Here is a 22,025-nt window from a genome sequence, read left to right as displayed (position 1 = left end):
AATTCATTTTAATGAACATCATCTTCTCCACATTTTCTGGATGTAACCTCGTACGCCGATTGCTGACAAGGTGAGCGGCGGCACTAAACACTCTTTCGGAGTACACACTTGTGGGAGGGCAACTTAGGTAGAATAAAGCCAGTTTGTGCAAGGGCCTCCAAATTGCCTCTTTTTCCTGCCAGTATAAGTACGGACTGTGTGACGTGCCTACTTGGATGCGGTCACTCATATAATCCTCCACCATTCTTTCAATGGTGAGAGAATCATATGCAGTGACAGTAGACGACATGTCCGTAATCGTTGGCAGGTCCTTCAGTCCGGACCAGATGTCAGCATCAGCAGTCGCTCCAGACTGCCCTGCATCACCGCCAGCGGGTGGGCTCGGAATTCTGAGCCTTTTCCTCGCACCCCCAGTTGCGGGAGAATGTGAAGGAGGAGATGTTGACAGGTCGCGTTCCGCTTCACTTGACAATTTTCTCACCAGCAGGTCTTTCAACCCCAGCAGACTTGTGTCTGCCGGAAAGAGAGATCCAAGGTAGGTTTTAAATCTAGGATCGAGCACGGTGGCCAAAATGTAGTGCTCTGATTTCAACAGATTGACCACCCGTGAATCCTTGTTAAGCGAATTAAGGGCTCCATCCACAAGTCCCACATGCCTAGCGGAATCGCTCCGTGTTAGCTCCTCCTTCAATGTCTCCAGCTTCTTCTGCAAAAGCCTGATGAGGGGAATGACCTGACTCAGGCTGGCAGTGTCTGAACTGACTTCACGTGTGGCAAGTTCAAAGGGCATCAGAACCTTGCACAACGTTGAAATCATTCTCCACTGCACTTGAGACAGGTGCATTCCACCTCCTATATCGTGCTCAATTGTATAGGCTTGAATGGCCTTTTGCTGCTCCTCCAACCTCTGAAGCATATAGAGGGTTGAATTCCACCTCGTTACCACTTCTTGCTTCAGATGATGGCAGGGCAGGTTCAGTAGTTTTTGGTGGTGCTCCAGTCTTCTGTACGTGGTGCCTGTACGCCGAAAGTGTCCCGCAATTCTTCTGGCCACCGACAGCATCTCTTGCACGCCCCTGTCGTTTTTTAAAAAATTCTGCACCACCAAATTCAAGGTATGTGCAAAACATGGGACGTGCTGGAATTTGCCCATATTTAATGCACACACAATATTGCTGGCGTTGTCCGATGCCACAAATCCACAGGAGAGTCCAATTGGGGTAAGCCATTCTGCGATGATCTTCCTCAGTTGCCGTAAGAGGTTTTTAGCTGTGTGCGTATTCTGGAAAGCGGTGATACAAAGCGTAGCCTGCCTAGGAAAGAGTTGGCGTTTGCGAGATGCTGCTACTGGTGCCGCCGCTGCTGTTCTTGCGGCGGGAGTCCATACATCTACCCAGTGGGCTGTCACAGTCATATAGTCCTGACCCTGCCCTGCTCCACTTGTCCACATGTCCGTGGTTAAGTGGACATTGGGTACAACTGCATTTTTTAGGACACTGGTGAGTCTTTTTCTGAGGTCCGTGTACATTCTCGGTATCGCCTGCCTACAGAAGTGGAACCTAGATGGTATTTGGTAACGGGGGCACACTGCCTCAATAAATTGTCTAGTTCCCTGTGAACTAACGGCGGATACCGGACGCACATCTAACACCAACATAGTTGTCAAGGCCTCAGTTATCCGCTTTGCAGCAGGATGACTGCTGTGATATTTCATCTTCCTCGCAAAGGACTGTTGGACAGTCAATTGCTTACTGGAAGTAGTACAAGTGGGCTTACAACTTCCCCTCTGGGATGACCATCGACTCCCAGCAGCAACAACAGCAGCGCCAGCAGCAGTAGGCGTTACACGCAAGGATGCATCGGAGGAATCCCAGGCAGGAGAGGACTCGTCAGAATTGCCAGTGACATGGCCTGCAGGACTATTGGCATTCCTGGGGAAGGAGGAAATTGACACTGAGGGAGTTGGTGGGGTGGTTTGCGTGAGCTTGGTTACAAGAGGAAGGGATTTACTGGTCAGTGGACTGCTTCCGCTGTCGCCCAAAGTTTTTGAACTTGTCACTGACTTATTATGAATGCGCTGCAGGTGACGTATAAGGGAGGATGTTCCGAGGTGGTTAACGTCCTTACCCCTACTTATTACAGCTTGACAAAGGGAACACACGGCTTGACAAATGTTGTCCGCATTTCTGGTGAAATACTTCCACACCGAAGAGCTGATTTTTTTGGTATTTTCACCAGGCATGTCAACGGCCATATTCCTCCCACGGACAACAGGTGTCTCCCCGGGTGCCTGACTTAAACAAACCACCTCACCATCAGAATCCTCCTTGTCAATTTCCTCCCCAGCGCCAGCAACACCCATATCCTCCTCATCCTGGTGTACTTCAACACTGACATCTTCAATCTGACTATCAGGAACTGGACTGCGGGTGCTCCTTCCAGCACTTGCAGGGGGCGTGCAAATGGTGGAAGGCGCATGCTCTTCACGTCCAGTGTTGGGAAGGTCAGGCATCGCAACCGACACAATTGGACTCTCCTTGTGGATTTGGGATTTCGAAGAACGCACAGTTCTTTGCGGTGCTTTTGCCAGCTTGAGTCTTTTCAGTTTTCTAGCGAGAGGCTGAGTGCTTCCATCCTCATGTGAAGCTGAACCACTAGCCATGAACATAGGCCAGGGCCTCAGCCGTTCCTTGCCACTCCGTGTGGTAAATGGCATATTGGCAAGTTTACGCTTCTCCTCCGACAATTTTATTTTAGGTTTTGGAGTCCTTTTTTTACTGATATTTGGTGTTTTGGATTTGACATGCTCTGTACTATGACATTGGGCATCGGCCTTGGCAGACGACGTTGCTGGCATTTCATCGTCTCGGCCATGACTAGTGGCAGCAGCTTCAGCACGAGGTGGAAGTGGATCTTGATCTTTCCCTAATTTTGGAACCTCAACATTTTTGTTCTCCATATTTTAATAGGCACAACTAAAAGGCACCTCAGGTAAACAATGGAGATGGATGGATACTAGTATACAATTATGGATGGACTGCCGAGAGCCGACACAGAGGTAGCTACAGCCGTGGACTATTGTACTGTACTGTGTCTGCTGCTAATATAGACTGGATGATAATGAGATGTAGTATGTATGTATAAAGAAGAAAGAAAAAAAAACCACGAGTAGGTGGTATACAATTATGGATGGACTGCCGAGTGCCGACACAGAGGTAGCTACAGCCGTGGACTACTGTACTGTGTCTGCTGCTAATATAGACTGGTTGATAATGAGATGTAGTATGTATAAAGAAGAAAGAAAAAAAAAACCACGGGTAGGTGGTATACAATTATGGATGGACTGCCGAGTGCCGACACAGAGGTAGCTACAGCCGTGGACTACTGTACTGTGTCTGCTGCTAATATAGACTGGTTGATAAAGAGATGTAGTATGTATGTATAAAGAAGAAAGAAAAAAAAACCACGGGTAGGTGGTATACAATTATGGACGGACTGCCGAGTGCCGACACAGAGGTAGCTACAGCCGTGGAGTACTGTACTGTGTCTGCTGCTAATATAGACTGGTTGATAATGAGATGTAGTATGTATAAAGAAGAAAGAAAAAAAAAACCACGGGTAGGTGGTATACAATTATGGATGGACTGCCGAGTGCCGACACAGAGGTAGCTACAGCCGTGGACTACTGTACTGTGTCTGCTGCTAATATAGACTGGTTGATAAAGAGATGTAGTATGTATGTATAAAGAAGAAAGAAAAAAAAACCACGGGTAGGTGGTATACAATTATGGATGGACTGCCGAGTGCCGACACAGAGGTAGCTACAGCCGTGAACTACCGTACTGTGTCTGCTGCGACTGGATGATAAATAATGATATAAAAAATATATATATATCACTACTGCAGCCGGACAGGTATATATTATATAATGACGGACCTGCTGGACACTGTCTGTCAGCAGAATGAGTTTTTTATAGAATAAAAAAAAAACACCACACAAGTCACACGACGAGTGTTTAACTTTTTCAGGCAATCACAATATAGTATACTACTAACTATACTGGTGGTCAGTGTGGTCAGGTCACTGGTCAGTCACACTGGCAGTGGCACTCCTGCAGCAAAAGTGTGCACTGTTTAATTTTAATAATATGTACTCCTGGCTCCTGCTATAACCTATAACTGGCACTGCAGTGCTCCCCAGTCTCCCCCACAATTATAAGCTGTGTGAGCACAGTCAGATATATACATAGATGATGCAGCATACTGGGCTGAGCAGTGCACACAGATATGGTATGTGACTGAGTCACTGTGTATCGTTTTTTTCAGGCAGAGAACGGATTATATTAAATAAAACTGCACTGTCTGGTGGTCACTGTGGTCAGTCACTACTAAACTCTGCACTCTCTACAGTACTCCTAAGCTCCAGTAAATCAAGTGTCTCTGTCTCAAATCAATCTCACTCTCTCTCTTCTAATCTAAATGGAGAGGACGCCAGCCACGTCCTCTCCCTATCAATCTCAATGCACGTGTGAAAATGGCGGCGACGCGCGGCTCCTTATATAGAATCCGAGTCTCGCGAGAATCCGACAGCGTCATGATGACGTTCGGGCGCGCTCGGGTTAACCGAGCAAGGCGGGAAGATCCGAGTCGCTCGGACCCGTGAAAAAAAACATGAAGTTCGGGCGGGTTCGGATTCCGAGGAACCGAACCCGCTCATCTCTAGATGTCACATGCAGCCGCTACGACCTTCACAGTGATGAGTAGCTCCTGCCACCGCGCAGGAGCTGTGCTGGCAGGGAGCTACTCCTAAAGTACAAAAGTATTGCCGCTGTGCGATGCTTTTGTACTTGTGCGGGGGGATCGGGCCTGACATATGGGGAGGACTTGCCCTGTACTGGGCGTCCCCCCACATGACTGTGTGACTGATCGTAGATGTGCTAAATTTAGCACATCTACGATCAGGTTTGAATTAGGCCCCTAGTCAGCCTTTTAAATCCAATGTACTGTAATATAAAACGACATTTCTGGGCCATCAGGTAGTAACCTAAAGATACAGTGCCAATTTCTTTATGTCCATTAAAAAAGTAATTACTAATGCATGAAAGTTATTCAATACAAAAGAAAAATAAATGAAAACCAAGCTCTTCCGGTCACAATGAATATAGTACATTTTATTATGATGCTGGTTTCTTAGTTTACAAAACTCACAATGCAGTTCACTAAATGTGTTCTCATACTATTACCCAGGGTTACTTAATCTTCCCCAGGAGATCTCCAGCCAACACTGAGGTGCGGTGAACCTTGTACAGTACAATTACTTGTGGACATGTTTGCTGTGAAGTATGACATCATTGTGGACATAGCTTAGTCTGGTAAAGTCCAAAAACATTACAGAAAGCAGGAAAATCAGAAATGTCCAGAGTCTGCTCATAACATGCACAGGCTGATTATAAAACATGTCTAAACTATTTCCCCCCTGACTAGACATAATTAAGGATAACAAGGTTATAGTCCCTTTGGAAGAATTAATGTGAAGAAATAAGAAATACAGATCCTATAAGGACACAAAACAAATAAAGTCCCCCAGCACTGTTTGGAATGCACACAAGCCATTGCTGTGATAGTTCTGGTCTAACACGTGCAGTGTTTTGTTGAGTGTTATGAATACTATAGTTGAAGAGGTTTTGGCCATGAATGAGATCAGGGCTTTGTAGCTTTTTTTTTCATTGTGGACATTCTCCAATTTCTCTGCACTGAGCTGATCAAGCACCTCAGCTGTTATTATTGGCTTCTGACATATTGCATAGATAGAAAAATGGTTTCTGATTCATAGGCTGCCGTCTTGTTGAATAAATCAGTTATTCGTTTTATGTCTGGGAACTGAGATTCTTCAAAGTAAGCGCCAACATTTACAAATGCATCTGGCTAATAATAAAAGAAAAAATAGATCTTTGATTACATTTGTAGCAGCATATGGGTTTATTTGTAACAGAATGACATATGTATAAACCTTAAATTAACTGCTTGTGGATTATGTAAATGGACATAGGGGGTAATTCCAAGTTGATCGCAGCAGGAATTCTGTTAGCAATTGGGCAAAACCATGTGCACTGCAGGGGAGGCAGATATAACATGTGCAGAGAGAGTTAGATTTGGGTGGGTTATTTTGTTTCTGTGCAGGGTAAATACTGGCTGCTTTATTTTACACTTCAAATTAGATTGCAGATTGAACACACCCCACCCAAATCTAACTCTCTCTGCACATGTTATATCTGCCTCCCCTGCAGTGCACATGGTTTTGCCCAATTGCTAACAAAAATCCTGCTGCAATCAACTTGGAATTACCCCCATAATGCAATGTGAGGTACTTTGTTTTAACTTTGCACAGCTCCTGCAAACGTAGATCACAGTATCTGTTAATATGCCACTTGGAAAACGGTCTTTCTCATGTGCAACAGGTGTGCAGGGATGTGTAATAGATGCATGTTTTTGTATAGCATTAGTTGCCTGTATCACAACCATGGGGGTAATTCCAAGTTGATCGTAGCAGGAATTTTGTTAGCAATTGGGCAAAACCATGTGCACTGCAGGGGAGGCAGATATAACATGTGCAGAAAGAGTTAGATTTGGGTGGGTTATTTTATTTCTGTGCAGAGTAAATACTGGCTGCTTTATTTTTACACTGCAAATTAGATTGCAGATTGAACACACCACACCCAAATCTAAGGGGCCCTACACATTTGACGATGCGCCGCTGAGGTGCCCGACGGCCGAAACGGCCGACGAGCGACCCGGCGGCGGGGGGGGGGCAGTGACGGGGGGAGTGAAGTTTCTTCACTCCCCCCGTCACGCGGCTGCATTGAAGTGCAGGCAAATATGGACGAGATCGTCCATATTGGCCTGCATGCACAGCCGACGGGAGACCAGCGATGAACGAGCGCGGGGCCGCGCATCGTTCATCGCTGGAGTCTCCACACTGAAAGATATGAACGAGTTCTAGTTCATTTATGAACGAGATCGTTCATATCTTTCAGAAAATCGGCCAGTGTGTAGGGCCTATAACTCTCTCTGCACATGTTATATCTGCCTCCCCTGCAGTGCACATGGTTTTGCCCAACTGCTAAAAAATTTCCTGCTGCGATCAACTTGGAATTACCCCCCATGTTTGCAGTTTGTGTCACACAAATACAATCATGCTAAAGATGTGAAAATTAGTAATTATTTACTTTACTTAATATATCCACCCTGCTGCATCCCACTTTGCGTGTTATATGCTGCTCTCAATGTGCAAGAGATTATTCCAGAAATAGAAAAAGTTTGGTCCATTTTTTAGTACTTTTTGTGGTAATGAATGTAATACTCTCAAATGGTAATTTCTGCACCTTACCTCCTTTTTTATCTAGTTAGATACACTTCATAATACTCCTTTCAGACTGAATTTGTATTTGTAAACAGGTCCTTTCCGGGTCCGACCCGGCTGAGACTCCTTTCAGGCTAGCGGCCTTACCCTGCTTATTGCCAGGTTGGTGATGTCACCACCGATGTGTGCAGGAGCGGCGCATGGAGATGAGATGACCTCCAAGCACCGCCTCTTTCTATTCAGTGAATGGGTGCCAGGTCGCATCAACCTGGCTTACCCTGTCATACGACACAGTGAGCCGGGTTGAACACATGTTCAACCCTGCTCACTATCTTAGCTGAAATACCGGGTCGCTCAACCCAGATTATTTCAACTGGCCCATTTCAGACAAGGGTTCTGCGCGTTCACATGCAATAACCCAGATTATTGCTGGCAGTCTGAAAGGGGCTTAACCACTTGCCTGGCATGGTCGCGTGCCTGCAAGTGCTCTATCTGATCTGGTCGCACAGGATGCGACCAGTCAGATAGGGGAGTGTTAGCAGCGGCAGGGAAGAGTGTTAGCAGCGGCAGGTCCCTCTGCCTCCCTGCACTCTCCCCCTGTGTCTGCCGTGCTTCCGGCTTTCAAAATGAAAGCTGCGATAGTCGCGATGTTCCCAATGTCCCGATGGTCACGATGTTCCCGATCGATGTTTCGATGTTTGAAGCAAAAAAAAAAACATTTAAAAAAAATAACTAAAAAATATTTTTTTTCCTTTTTTTTTTAACTAAAATCATTTGGGATAGGGTTAACGTCATGTTCTTCACATAATTCACTCATAAAAAACCCCGACAATTTTGGAGTGGTTTTCGGCGAAATAAATCGTCAGTTAAGTTGTTAAGTAAATATTATCTTCCAGGGACATGTGCGCTCCCCTCATCCATGCCCTTTCCCAATGACACATTGTCTGCCAGCAGGTTTGAATTGTAGAGTGCAAATAGCTTTTCATCATTTATTTTTTTATTTTTAAATCAGATAAATTTCTGAGCATTATTATTATTGTTATTATTATTATTATTAATATCCTTTATTTATATGTTACCACAAGGGTCCTGCTCCGCCTAACAAAGGACAAACCCATCTGAGCAAAACAAGAAAACAGTGACATGGTTCATAAACATAATCACATAAGCAGCAGGGTAGCAGGAACCAAGGCTGAGTGGAGGGTCTGAAAGGGAGAGGGAGAGAATTTCAAAGTTAGAATGCAGCGCAGGCAAAATCTTGGAGGTGGGAGTGGGAGGAAGTAATCAGTTGGCAGGAGAGGTGGCATCCATTTATGTAGCGAAGAGGGCGGGTGAGAGTATGAAAGGAGATAAGATTGTGTTGTGTGCAGGCTTTGTAGGTGAGTGTAATAAGCATGAATTGAGGTCACGTGATCTTGGGCGGGAGTTTACAAACAACTGGGATGTTATGTTCATTGGCTAACGATTATCATGTGACCGGAGACGATCACATGATAAAAGCTTTAGAGTTTATTTTTATAGTTTTATACTATTTAAAAGCCTCGTTTTTATAAATAAAGATATTATTAAGATAAAGTGTAAAAGAGAGTGCCTTCTGCTGTTATTTGATATTTGTTTTGTGAAATGTGATTTAATCTGCTAGAGCTGGAACAACAGATGTTCCTCAATGCCCCTTAATCTTAAGGGTATATAAAGTTTGTCAGTTAGACATTGGATTCATGCTCCTGAGGAAGCTGGCAGCTATTAGACCATTGAGCTACACCCTGAGGACCACAAGTGCTGTATTCCCTCATCCACATCCCTGGCGACATATGGACTCCTTTGCAACCACCGGATAAAATTCCAGCACAAGTAATCTACAGACCCGGACTCATCCCTGTTTGCTATTTGGATCTTACTACATGAGATACCTAGGGGACTTTTCCGGAAACAAGTCTGGTAATAATCTACTCATCAGTTGAACTTGTGGGCATATGTGGAATAGAGTCCTAGTCAGAAGCTGTGGACATTACACTTAGAAGGGATAACCAGTGGTACCTCATACTTTACAATTTTAATCTACGATTTTCAGCAATTACTTCACTTCATAATGAGGAATAGAAAAACCTTGTTTTTATGAATGTGTACTAAATTATTTGTCTATATTTTAAATTATTGATCCAACTGTTTATTGTTATTTGAAGTAACAGCCGGCGCCAGTATTTACTTTTTTTCTTATGAATTGAGTTCTGAAAGGGAAGGGGGAGCCAGTGTAGGGCTTGTAGGAGAGGGGAGGCAGACGTAGTAAGGTTGGAGAGGAAGATGAGCAGGGTGGTTGTATTGAGGACAGACTGGAATGAAGAGAGATGGGAGTCAGGGAGGTCAAAGAAGAGGAGCTTACAGTAGTCCAATCTAGCAATGAGCAGTAAGTAGATGACGGCCTTTGTAGCATAATGGGTGTGAAAGGGTCTGATCCTAGAAATATTTTTGATATGAAAATGGCAGGTCTGCTAAAGACACTGAATGCATGTTTGAAGAAGAGAAAGGAGTCAAGAATAACTCTAAAATAGCATACTTGGGGGCTAAAGGAGATGGTAGTGTTGTCAATAGATAATTCAATTGGGGGAGGTGAGGTTATGTGGGATGGTGGGAAGTTGATCAGCTCAGTCTTAGACATGTTAAGTTTAAGAAAGTGCTGGGAAATCCAGAAAGAGATAGTAGAGAGACAGTTGGAGATACGAGTAAGGAGGGAGGGAGAGAGTTCAGGGGTGTAAAGGTAGATCTAAGCAGTGCCGTAACTAGACATTTTAGCGCTGTGTGCAAGAAATATCATCAGCGCCCCCCCATTCATATTTTGAATAAGGCAAATTATAGGAGCAAGGCTTCATGGGGAAGGGGCGTGGCCACAAAATAATACCAATTTATAGTCCGCTGCACAGTAGTCTCCATTATTCAAATTACACCGCACAGTAGCGTCCAGAGCCGTAATAGAGAGAATTGGCCCCCTCCTCATTTTTCCAATAGGGGCATAAGGTACATGCCTCATGGGGAAGGGGCATGACAAGATTGATACAAAGAGAAAGCCCATGTTATGATGCCCATTCCCACATTATATATACAGTATATATTACACACACATTTAACAAGAATCCTCTTTATACCACATTCATGCACTTAACTTGAGAGCTCGTTTTTATTCAGTTACAATACCCTTTATTAAATCCTGGGTATGGCAGTATTGAATATACTGCCATACCCAGGATTCAAACCTATAACCTGTTGAATTCTAATCATACACCATACTCATTGAGCTATTTGATCCTACATTAAAACTATGAACACTATATGAAGCTACTGGTGCTTTGTATAAAAAAATAATCAGCATTGCAATTGAGCAGATCTATTAAGTGTGCAGCCACACATCCAATCTCTTGCTGCCACACACTACATAGATCTGCTCAGCTGCAATGTTGAATATTTTTCACAAAGTACAAGGTAAGCTTCAAATAGTTTCTATATATAAATAGAATTCTCTAGCTTAAAATTCTCTAGCTTTCTATGCCAGGGCCAACAGCTCAATTAATAGATTGACTGTAATGCCACAGACAATGGGTTTGAATCCCGGGTATGTCAGCATCTTGAAATGTAATAAAGGACAGTGTGACTGACTAACAAAGAAATCTCAAGTTGAGTTCATGAATGTTGTATTGGTATTAGAGACAGAATGGGTCAGGGTAGGAGACAGGGGCAGACAGGAGATGCTGGGTTTCATAAAGGGAGAAAGCTGCAAGTGAAAAGGAATTAAAATAGATAATTTACAAGTGCTACCAACAGCGCCCCCTATCTTGCAGTGCTATGTGCGGTGCCCCTTCCGCACACACCTAGTTACAGCCCTGGATCTAAGTATCATCCTAAAGATGACATTGGAGGTCAAAAGAGCTCACCTAGAGGACATATAGAGGGAGAATAGGGGAGGTCCAGGAACAGAACCTTGGGGAAAATCTACTCTCAGTGTAAGTGGTGATGGGTGGAGTCATTAGAGGAGACAGAGAAGGTATGGTCAGAGAGGTAGGAGGCTGTCATGAGAGGGCAGTATCACGTAAACCAAGGGAATGATGAATTTGCAATAGAAGATGGTGATCCATGGTGTCAAAAGCAGCAGAGAGGTCTAGAAGAATGAGCAATGAGCAGTGACCCTTGAATTTAGCTGCAAGGAGGTCATCACTGATTTTTGAGAGGGCAGTTTAAATGAAGTGGAGAGGATGGAAGCCAGACTGAGTCAAGCAAGGAGTGGAAGGAAAGCATGGCGGTAAGGTAGTTGTAGACAATACACTCAAGGAGTTTGGGGGCAAAAAGGAGGATATAGATGGGTCAATAGTTGGAGAGAGTGTTAGGATCAAGAGTAGTTTTTTTTAAGAATGGGGGAGACCAGCGCATGCTTGAATGCATGGGGAAAAGAGGGCCTTATTCCTGTTGGATCGCTATTGAGACTGAAATTGCAATTGTCTCAAAACTAGTACTGCTGAAAATCCCATGTGAAGAGCTGCCCTGAATGGTAAAAGTCAAGCACCGATGCAATCGCACATCAGCGTATGCATCTGCAGAATTGTGACTCAGTCGCAGAAACCTAGTACCATCGACATTTAGAGTTGACCCAGGGCTACTCAGAATAATGAAAATGCAATCGCACCTATGCCATTTTTTAATCAGAAGCGATTGCAACTGATGTCCAATGCACACCTAGAAAACGGCATGATCCGCATGCGTTTTTCCAACCACTCCCCACAAATGCCATGTTAACACCCACTAATGGTCACTAATGGTCAATTTAGCGATCCATGCTGACTAAAGCCCAGTGTCTGATGAGAGGCAGAGATTTAAGAGATGGGCAAGATGGGAACAGGCAGATGGATAAAGATACAGATGGAGCCACGCTAATTGTGTCTCCATCTGTGCTGGCGCGCCTATCGCCAGAGTATCTCCATCCGCACATCCGTGACGGAGATGTGCCCCATTCACGAGAATGAGAGAGCGTCTCTGTGCACTCTTGGCGGGCCTGAGCGGATGGATCGCCTAGTCACGCCGAGAGTGCACGCCTGCCATGGAGCCGCACTGGATGAGTGTGGCTTCATCTGTAGCAGAGGTGCTGGGATGGAATCAGGTCTAGGAGGTAGGTGGAAAGGCGGGAGGACCGGATATGGGCCTTGCCTTTATCGCCAGATACAGGGAAAAAGGAAGTCATGGTTGGTAAGATGGATTTGGAAGGCTGTGGTAGGAGGGGGTGGGGTGCTGAGGATCTGGTGGGATGGGATATTCTGATATATGGAGTCAATTTTAGAAGTTAAGTGGGTGGCAAAGTCAAGGTCAGAGAGTGAGAAGGGTTGGTGAGGGCAGAGGAGTAAGTTGAAAGTGGCAAAGAGACGCCAGGGGTTTAAGGCTGGGAGGAGATGAGGTTCTTAAAATACGACTGCTTAGAGAGGGAGAGGGCAGCACTGTAGAATGAGAGCATACATTTACATGGAGGAAGTCTGCCTTGAAGCGTGATTTCCTCCATTGTTGCATGGCAGTTCATGAAAACTTTTGCAGGCATCTGGTGCATTTGAAATGCCAAGGTTGAGTTGTGGATCTGCAAGGGTGAGTAGTGATCTCTGAAGCTACAGAGTCAAGGGCAGAAGTAAGGGAGGCATTGTATAAGGAAGTGGCTTGTTCATGGCAGGAGAGAAAGAGAGAATAGGGGAGAGAAGTGAGTCGAGCACAGAGGATAAATATATGGTGTCGTTAGCCTCAATGACATGCTTAGTGATTGTAGACTTAGTAGGCAGAGGTGGAGAAGAAGAGAGGGATATGTTAAATGTGAAAAGGGGATGGTGAGAGAGGAGGCAATGGGGAATTGGTGTAATCAGAAATATCACAACGGTGAGTTAACACCAGATCAAGTGCATGCCCACTCACATGGAAGGGTGAGGAAGTCCACCGGGAGAGATCAAACAATGATGTGAGGTTGAGGAGTTTAGAGGCAGAGAATTCTGTGGGGATATAGATACGGATCTTGAAGTCACCTAAGATGAGAGAAATAAGGTCTGAAGAGAGGAAGAGGTGGAGCCAGGAAGCAAAGTTGTCAAGAATTTGGAGGGACAGCCAGGGAGGTGGTAAATGACAGCTACTTAAAGGTGAACAGGTTTGAAGAGGAATATAGCAAGCACTTCAAATGTAGAGAATGCAAGGGATGGTTCTAAGTGTATGGGTTGGCAGAGGCAACCGGAGGATAGAAGGACTCCAACACCACCACCATGGTGACCATTGGGCCAGGGGCTGTGAGAGAATGTGAGTCCCCCAGAGGAGAGAGTTGCAGGAGAAGTGGTGTCAGTGGGGGAAATCCATTTCAGTAATGGCTAGGAGGTTCAGGAAGTTGGCGATGATAAGGTGATGGTTGGGGCCAATTTATTACAGGCAGTTCTGGCATTTCAGAGGGCACATGAGAGAGGGACATTGTTAGTTAGTTAGTTGGGGAGATGTGAATGAGATTATCTTTGTTGCTAGAGCATTGAGGTGAGATTCATTTGAAGGGAAGAGAGAGTAGTGATAGTGCTGGTTCCTGAGCTAGGAAGTGAGCATGCAGGATGTGGGCATAGAGAGAGTTTAGGGCCAAATAAATTAAGCATTAAGAAGTGAAAAAGTTGAGACTGATAAAGTGCCAATCAGTAAAGTAACTGCCATGTTACAGGATGTGTTTGAAAAATGACAGGAGTTGGTTGCCAGGTACTTTATCACTCTTTATCCGTTTATACTGCATAACGTTTAATACATTTGGCCCCCAGTGTGATGCGGATGGAGGTGAGGTGAGTTGACATAGGTGTGGTATACAAAGATGCAACATCGAATCACCATTGCAACCGTTGATTCCGATGGTCAAAGACCTCGGCCATCTGAGTAAGCCGAAGTGTTTACTCAGTGGCCACTGGAACTCCTCTGCCGGGGCTAAGAAATCTGCACCATAGACATAGAGTCACAGTCAGCACCCCTACAAACCAGGGGTTACATACATCCATTTTGTAGAACGGTCCCTGTCACCACCCCACTCCATTCGCCCAATGCTTACCATGCTGCAGCTTAAGGGGTTCTGTGAGCTATCATGCAGGACTCATTCAGAATATGCACAGAACCGGAAACATTGGAGGTGTACGTAAACCAAAGATATATAATAATGTAGTAATGATCATGTTCCAAATACATCCAGTTTGTAATGGCTATGTGGCTGTACACTATACATTTACGAGCATAGTTATAAAAATAATTTTTACTACCTATTAACATTATTTTAGTATCAGCTGAATGTATAAATGGGTACCCATGGACCCATGATCGGTGATCTGGTGAGGGTAGCCGGTCATATGTTTGCTGCTCTTGCTGTGACCCCTGGTGCAGTAAAGTGAAGCTGTGAATCCGGCTTCACACTTTACAAGACCGCAGGTCACAATGGAGCCAGGGCCGGAGCTTCCACTAGGCAGCTTTAGGCAGCTGCCTAGGGGCGCCGGCACCTGAGGGGGCGGCCTGCTACAGCTACCTGAAAAAGGTTGCATTGTCCTACCTTTCTCAGCCACTGCATTCCCCCTGAATTCGTATGTTACAGTAGCCACGACTGCTAAGCTCCCGTATTGCAGCCTCCAGCTCCACCTCCACCCGGCACAGGCAGTTTACTTTGACATCTCCTAAAGTCCTGGCTGGGGGTGACATGCAGCACTGCTCTTCATTCCAGGCTCTTTCACAGACTACTCTGTCCCAACTCTGCACTGCAGCCTGCAGGTAAGGTGTCTGCACAGTGCATTCTCTGCATTGATAAGGAAAGAGGGCGAGAGCAACAGTGTGGTGAGGGGGGAGATGAGGAGCAGGCATGCACACAGTCTGGGGGGAGGAGCAGCAACATGCACACAGATGGGGGGGGGGATAGAACAGCAGACATTTAACAGAGTAGGGGGGAGGGGGTGAGAGCAGCATGCCTTTCATCTGAAGGGTGGGTAGGGGGAAGGAGCAGTAGGCAGACATTTTGCCTAGGGTGCCGAGAAACCTTGCACCGGCCCTGAATGGAGCACAGAGCCAGATGACTGGCTGCCCTCTTGGATAACCAGTCCTGGTTGCAGGTAAATGTAAGCGGAGGGTCGCAGAGGTAGCTGGCGACTTTGTGTACCCTGAAAATTGCAGTAAGAGGATTCGCAGGAACAGAGCGATCTTACAAGCTCTGTCCCTGCATGTGATCTTTGATACATCCTTGCAAAGTATTTAAATAGTGTTTTGCGGATTTGGGCGAATTTATCACATCCCATTCACATCCGGGATGTGGATTGTGATAAATATGCCCAATACTGTTAAGGTCAAATGTGTGTATTGATGTAGAATATCACATAAGGGGTACTGTGCCAATTGTGAGGAGTTTTTCTTTAGAAATACATCAAAACTTTATTGTACATTTGTTAATGAGTGTACTTCTAGCTACAGTACATGCTGTAAACATGGCATATACACTAATAGTGCAGAGTTGGGAACATATTTTGAAGTCAGTATACTGTACAGTATAAAGTGTAAATATGTTTTTTGCACTTTGCCTAAAATTGGAGCATTGTATATGCTTGTGATGGGTATGGTTAAAAAATATGCTGTTTTTCACAGTGTACTTTACACCCATTTTGAAACCAACTGTGCATCAGCCCCCTAGTAGCTATATAAAATATATTCTCTCTAGCCTGCAGGATTGTTGACTTTAGGCACTATGGTCACTAGGGGACCCTAGCGGTGTCCCAGAGTCTAGTGCGCATGCACAGGCCTCCGGGAAAATGGCCAGCCGGGCATTTTCCCAATGAATTTCCTGCTGCGCATGAGCAAAACACCGGGAAAATGCTGCTGCACCATTTTCCCGGTGATTCTGCAGCGCTGCTGCGGCTGACGCGGGACTCTGGAGAGTAAGTATTGAAAAATGGGTGCAGGGTGTACGGTGTGGGCCACCCTGGACCCATAGGCATTTCTATAATGGGTGCAGCGTGTGCGGTGCACACAGGTCCCTAATTACGGGGGGGGCCACTATACACCCACTACACCCAAATAGTATACTTTCCCCCTCGGAGTCCCGTGGGCACCATGTTCCCAGAGCCTTGCGCATGCATAGTAGACTCTAGCTTTATGCCAGAGTCTACAAACTTCTGGATAGGAAGCTGTACGCGGATCGCCTCCTCTCTTGAAACGCCCCTGCCTGGACCCCTATGTATATTTATTAAATATAATTTAGAGAATAATCCTTCCAAGATCAGTATATAAAACAGCGCTGTGGGACCACGATGGGTACACCATTCGCAGAGAATACATGTCTGTATTTGGTGAAATGGGAAAGTGAATATATTATGGATAGAGGAAAAAATCAGTTTCTTAACCATTTGAAATTATTTAAACGTTATATTGATGATGTGCTTATAATTTAGCAGGGGAGTGAGGATGTTTTTTTTTTTTACAATTTATGGATTATATAAAAAATAATGTTCTAAATCTGAAGTTTACTTATAATATTCAGAAATACAGTATAGAATTTTTGGATCTGGTCTTGGACACATCAAAATGTGATATAACAAGTAAAAAAAAAACAGTTGATACATATACAAATATAAAACAAGTTGATAGCAACAGCTATGTTCATTTTAACAGTTGTCATTTAGATAAAAGGAAACAAAAGAAACCTTACTCTTAGTTTATCAGATTGCAAAGAAATTATAATGAAAAGTGTAAGTTTGAGGAACAGGCTAAAATATATAGGGAGAGATTTTTGGCGAAAAAATATCCAAAAACATTAACTGAAAATAGTATATAAAGGGCAAGAATAACTCCAAGACAACAATTACTTTAATATAAGGAAAAGAGGAAAATGGTGTAAGATGATGCTTTTTTTTTTTACTTTTTGTAATTAAATACAGTAAAAGAGAAAAAAAGAAATTAAGAATATATTGAAGAGACATTGGAATGTATTGGACAGCTGGATCCAATATTTATTTATTTATTTATTTATTAACAGTATCTTATATAGTGCAGCAAATTCCGTTGCGCTTTACAACTGGACACAATTAGAAGACAAAACTGGGTAAAAACAAACAGTCATAGAGGTAGGAGGGCCCTGCTTGCAAGCTTACAATCTATGGGGAAATAGGCATTGATACACAAGGATAGGGGCTATCTATTGAATAGTTGTCCACCAGATTGCAAAGGTTCTTGGTGGGCTGCATGATTTCACATCACAGCAGTGATGAACCAGGGTCAGGAGGAAGGGACAGTGAAGAAAGAGTAAATATGTGAGGATATGTGTGGACTGTACATAATCGGATAGGAAAGCTTATGAAGGTTATGTGAGCGATTCTGGAATTTGATAAGCCTGTCTAAAAAGGTGAGTTTTCAGGGAACGCTTGAAGGTTTGAAGACTACAGGCGAGTCTTATTGTACGTGGCAGGGCATTCCACAGAGTGGGCACAGCCCGAACAAAGTCCTGTAATCGTGCATGGGAGCAAGTAATGAGTGTGGATGTGAGAGGTAGATCTTGTGAAGAGCGAAGGGGCCGGGTTGGGAGATATTTTGAGATAAGCGAAGAGTATATGAGTGTAGTATGGTTAATGGCCTTGTGTGTAAGTAACAGTATTTTATATTGAATATGGTAGAATACAGGTAGCCAATGGAGGGACTGACATAGTGGGTCTGCAGACGATGAACGTCTAGCAAAGAATATTAGCCTCGCAGCTTCATTCAGAATGGATTGTAATGGTGAGAGTCTCTTCTTAGTAAGACCAGTAAGAAGACTATTGCAATAATCAATGCAGGAGATAATTAGAGTATGGATTAGAGTTTTAGCAGTGTCTTGCGTAAGGTGTGATCATATTTTGGATATGTTTCTTAGATGCATGTAACATGATTTTGAGACATTGAATGTGGGGAGCAAAGGACAGTTCTGAGTCAAGTATGACACCTAGGCAGCGAGCTTGTGGTGTAGCGCTGATTGTAGAGTTCTCAAAAGTGATAGAAATATCAGGTTGGTAACTGCAATTGGCCGGTGGAAATGTAATTAACTCTGTTTTAGAAATATTAAGTTTGAGGTGGTGAGATGACATCCAATATTGGGGGACGTAATTCCTAGGACCCCACAAGTAGTCTTTAAATGAGCTAATCCTGTAAAAACTGCTTGCCCCCCTAGCCTATTGAAAAATGTTAAATCTAAACAATGGTTAAAAGGAATAAAAAAGGTTTTTTTCCATGTTGAAGATGTAAAGTTTGTAAATTTTCCAGCCCTGTGAGAGATAGCTTCACTAATTCTGATAGGTCCTTTAAAATAGATAGTTTAATGAACTGTTTATCCACCCATGTTGTATATATGATTGAGTGCCAGTGCGTTATGAAGTACATTGGTAAGACAAAACGCCACCTCAAGTTACGAGTGTTAGAGCATATGAGGAATACACTAAATAAAGTTACTAATCACAGTGTGCATCGGCATTTTGCAGCTTGTCAGAATTCCTCAATAACAAATTTTAAGTTTAAAGCTATTGAATGGGTCACACAGGATACAAGAAAAGGTGATCTGCTCAATAAACTGGCAAAATGAGAAACATGGTGGATACACAAATTAAAACCCTGTGCCCCAACAGTTTGAATGAAGGGTGCGATATACTGTAGTGCCTTTCTTGGTATGAAATATGAGACTCCTTCTGGTTCCTCCTTGGGTGGGATGTGGATGCTGCATCTTGGTCAGAGCAGTTGTTGGGTGATCTCACCCCTGTTTTGACTTGGATGATGCAGTTTTCATGTCCCCATTTACTTATTTTCCTGCTGTTTTTGTATAAATATATATATGAAATATACAATTATACTATGGGAATTTGTATTGTTGAAAAATGTTTATATAAGTATTTCATGGTGGTTATGAAAAAAAACCCCTCTAATCTCGCTGTTGTAATATAGGGAGTATGAATTTATATAGAAGGAAGGGTTGTTTCTTATTAATATATTTAATTCAGTGTACTTCCTTTTTCTCTCTCTTTTTTAATGTATTTTATATGTAATTTTCCGTCCCGGGCGTGGCTGCTGTGGAGAAAACTGATGTGATGTGGGAGTGTTTGGAATCCGAAGACAGGGCTGGAGAGCACTGTGGAAGTAGACTCAGCTAAGCGGTCCCAGCGTGATACACCACATGTTACTTGATGTAATGAGCTTTTTGTGATATTGCATATATCACACATGTTCCTTGTGAGTGGCAATCAATTGAAATAAAGCTAAAAGAGTTTTTATAGTACTTCACTATTGTGTGCCTCCTATCTTTTCAGTACACACACATATTTTTTTATATATATGTGTGTGTGTGTGTGTGTGTGTGTGTGTGTGTGTGTGTGTGTGTGTGTGTGTGTGTGTGTGTGTGTAGTACACACATATATAAGTTACTTACCTGTAAACTGTAGCTACAATAAACAGTAATTATTAACTTGTTTCAGGAAGTTGTTTAAAGAACACAGCAGCAATATGTATAATTACTTTTTTCCTTTTTATTTCAAAAACAACAGCTGTCATCCTCCTGTAGGATAACCATGGTAAATGTAACAGGAATAGTTATGTAAGTAGTCAGCTGACCCTTATTGGTTTTTATGTAATACATTAATTGCATTTCCTGTACTTGATTGCAGTGTACGACTGCTTTTAAAACTAAAATTATAACCTATTGCTGACTTCATATGGTTATACTTTTATCAGAATAATATGACTGAGAACAGCTTTGTTTGAAGAAAGATTAGCACATTGCGAAATGAGCATTAGCAGGAAATGTGTATATTTGGGTTGTGAGGTCAGTTATTTAACGTGGGGCTGACATGAAATTCAGATGTTGCACAATGCATTGGAATTAGATCATAAGCATTCCTGTTGTTTTCTTTCACAATCAGGTACAGTATATGAAATAATGTAATGCATCTATATAGCATGTATATTCCATATATGTTTTGGTATAAAAGGAATTAGTAATTAAAATACTCTTGCATCAAAGACTAATACCAGGTAAAAAAAATACACATTAGATAAATGTCATTTTTTTAAATCACAAACCATTTGAAACCAAGGAGAGAGCAGCCAGGCCAGCAGAGCAGGGGGACGGGGTGGGGTTATGATGCGTGGAGGGGGCGGAGGCGGAATGGAGGCATGGTTACCGTGATTGCGTAATTGTAGCCACGCCCCCGCTCTGTAATGCTGATATTACCAGGGCCATCTATTTATATGGGCTCAACAGGTAGTTGCCCAAGGGCCCCAGGATGATAACTGAGGGTCCCCTTTTTCGAGGGGTATCAGTGTGCTTGGCTGAGAAGAAGAGCTGAACCTGTTGCTGCCAGGTAAGGGGACGACCTGGGACCCTCCATCAGACCTGGGCTTGGGTAATTAGTACCCCCCCCCCCCCCCCCCCCCCCCCCCCCCCCTCCACCAACCAGTATGTTTTTGGTTTGTGGGATGGAACCAGAGCCCCCGGAGGAAACCCACGCAAGCATGTGAGGAATATGCAAATTCCACACAGTTAGGACCATGGAGGGGATCAAACCCAAGTAATGCTAACCATTACACCATCCATACTGCCAAAGAAAGAAAGAAAGAAAGAAAGAAAGATTAGTTAGTTAATTCAATTGTTTGATTGACTAAGAAAATGTATGAGGGAGGACAGGGGTGGGGGTGGGGGGGGGGGATGGGTGGATAGCAGTGCCAGCAAACCATCAATGCAACTTACGTTAATTGCCTGTACCTAATTCTTGGCCTACAAAATGCCATTTTATCCACTATCTACTTAAACACAGATATGTGGACAAGCGGTAGTGGTCAAACTAAAGATTACATGACTGTGGCAGCACTGGGTGGGTGTATTGCCTTCAGCAGTGGCAGCAGTATCAAACACACAACACCAGCTCATTCACAGGCAGGCTACTCTCTGTATCACTGGCTCCACTAAGAGGTACCAGTGTCAACCTGTTAGAAAAACTCAGGGATTTCGTAGCAAGATGACTTACCCTGCTAAGACACTCCTGAGTATTTATCAATTGTCTATATATATATATATATATATATATATATATATATATAAGTTGTAACACTGTAGGGGTGCAAGGTGCCTTTTCCTGGGGAATATGGCAGCACGCAGCAGCTGAGGAACAACACAAGTCCAGTTTCTGGTACAACTGACCCCGGCCAGTTTTATTGAAACAGAAAATAAAACAAACCCCAAAATAAAAATACCTTGCCTGTCCGGCACTAACTAAACATAAGATGTTCCTAACTGTCACTAAACAAAACACAGAGTTCTTCAGTACATACTGTATAGCTTACTTGCATCAGAAAGCGTGTCTCTCACACACAGATCCTGCAGCCTTCCCAGGCAGTCTGCCCATACTAATCAGGTTAGAAGCACTATATCACTCTTACACAGCTGAAACCCTGATTAGCCCTCTGTGAGGCCAAAGACCCGAACTGGGCCCAATGTCTAGAACTCGCCTTATCTCTCTCTCAGAGCCTTTACCCAGCTTTTACAGCAAACTGAAAAGGTTCAGACAAAACAAAAAGCATTTTTCCTAGAAGTTAACATTTTCTAAAACATGTAAGACAAGAACCTGGGACAAATATACCTGCCCTCAAACACTATCCC

Source organism: Pseudophryne corroboree, chromosome 1 (genome assembly GCF_028390025.1).
Source record: "Pseudophryne corroboree isolate aPseCor3 chromosome 1, aPseCor3.hap2, whole genome shotgun sequence".
Lineage (NCBI taxonomy): Eukaryota > Metazoa > Chordata > Amphibia > Anura > Myobatrachidae > Pseudophryne > Pseudophryne corroboree.
The sequence above is the reverse complement of the archived record's forward strand: the minus strand, read 5'-3'. Positions refer to the sequence as shown.